The sequence below is a fragment of the Octopus bimaculoides genome, chromosome 9, assembly GCF_001194135.2.
Source record: "Octopus bimaculoides isolate UCB-OBI-ISO-001 chromosome 9, ASM119413v2, whole genome shotgun sequence".
In the NCBI taxonomy this organism is placed as follows: Eukaryota; Metazoa; Mollusca; class Cephalopoda; order Octopoda; family Octopodidae; genus Octopus; species Octopus bimaculoides.
In genome coordinates, this window is record NC_068989.1 from 85,016,277 (window position 1) to 85,018,620 (window position 2,344).

The window sequence follows — 2,344 nt, forward strand, 5'->3', positions numbered from 1 at the left end:
GTATCGGTAGTAGTTGTGGTGGTGTTAGTACTGCTGGTGGTGTGGTGGAGTTTTTGTTGGTGGCTGTGTTGCTTGTCGTAGTGGCGTTGTTTGTTATGATAGTGTTGGTGGAGGTTGTAGTAGTAGTAGTAGTAGTAGTAGTAGTAGTAGTAGTAGCAGCAGCAGCGGTGGTGGTGGTGGTGGTAATGATGCAAGTGGCTCTTGTATGTATTTGTAGTGCTGCTGGTTTGATGGTGGTGGTAGTAGTAGTGGTAGTGGCGACAGAAGCAGCAGTAGTTGTAGAAGCTGTAGTAGTAGTAGTAGTAGTAGTAGTAGTAGTACGAGGAGGAGTAGGAGTAGTAGTAGCTGTAGTTGTAGCAGCAGCAGTAGTAGTAGTAGTGGTAGCTGTAGTAGAAGTTATAGTAACTATAGTAGTAAGCGTTGTAGTTGTAGTAGTAACTGTAGTAGTAGGAGTAGTAGTAGTAAGTGTTGCAGTAGAAATAGTAGTAATAGTAGTAGGAGTAGGAGTAGTAGTAGTTGCTGTAGTAGTAGTAGTAGTAAGTGTAGTAGTAGTAAGTGTTGTAGTAGAAATAGAGGTAATAGTAGGAGTAGTAGTAGTTGCTGTAGTAGTTACAGTAATAGTAGTAGTTGTAGTAGTAGTAGTAGTAGCAGCAGCAGCAGCAGCAGCAGTAGTAGTAGTAGTAGTAGTAGTAGTAGTAGTAGTAGTAGTAGTAGTAACAGTAGCAGAAATAGCATTGATAACGGTAGTCACTGATGATGTTTGTTTGTTGTTGTATTGTTTATTTATATTGTTGTTGTTGTATAATGATTGCCGTCTACATCGTTGCTTGCTGTCATTGTCATCGTCCTTTTGTTGTTGTTGTTGTTGTTGTTGTTATTATGTTTGATATGATGTTGATTCATTTGTGCTTTTGTATTTTAATTTATTCATTTATTTATTGTTCTCATTATCATCATGCGTTTACAGTTCATAAGTTGACATGCGTCGTTCTGTTTTTGGCAAATTCAAGGTTTTGATCATGGCGAAAGGAAGGAAGGAAGGAGTACGTATGTTGTGTATTTTATATCATATTATCTGTCTGTTTGTCTTTCTCTGTCCGGTATACTTTCTAACGTTTGTTGTTGTTGCTGTTGTTGCTGTGACTGGATGCGTTTCCTTTTCTGCACTTCATGTATTTTAAAAATTACATACATATTATGTGTGTGTATGTGTGTGTATACATACAAACACACACACACACACACACACACACACACACACACACACACACACACACACACACACTTGTGTGCGAGTGTCTGTGTGTGTGGCTCAAAATTGCACAAAAAGCAAAAGACAGAGACAGGTGAGGAAACAAGCAAGGTGTATTAGTTTGACGCTCAGGAAAGATGGAAAAGCCTTTGACGTTTCGTACCTACGCTCTTCTACAGAAAAGAATGAGGAGATACAACAGATGGAGAGAGAAAAAAACGTGTGTGGACTAATGGTGCACATGTTAAAATGTATATGTATGTATGTATACACATATATATATATATACATACATGTATATACACACATACACACGTATATATATATATATATATATATATATATATATATATATATATATATATATATATATATATATATATATATATGCATATGTATATATATCTATAAAAATATTGTTTCTATTTTATTTATTCTGCATGGTTTATATATCTCTAACGTTTAACTACATATTTTATAATATGTCTGACCACTCCTTCGTTTTTGTATAGAACTGTTCTCTCCAGATGCACATATTGGTAATACCCATGTGACTACGTTTTTCTATTGCATATGCAAACACTAGTAAACAAATCTGGCGTTGTGCGTTTTATTCGTCATCATCATCATCATCATCATCACCACCATCATCATCACCATCATCATCATCATCATCATCATCATCATCATCATCATTTAATGCTCATTTTCCATGCTGGCATGGGTTGGACGGTTTGATAGGGGCTGGTAAGTCGGAGAGCTGCTGTAACATCGTTTCCGTGGCTGGATGACCTTCCTAATGCCAACCGCTTTACTGAATGTACCGGGGACTTTTTACGTGGCACCAACACCAGCAGGGTCACCAAGTAGCTTGCGAGACGAAGACCTCTTAGCTTGGAGAGGGAGTAGAATCGCGAGAAGTGGTTTTGTGCAGGGTGAGAGGTTTAAGAATAATAGAGGGATAGAGATGTCTTTAATGTATCTTATTTTGTATTGCTGTTGTTGTTGTTATTATTATTATTATTATTATTATTATTATTATTATTATTATTATTATTATTATTATTATTATTATTATTATTATTATTATTA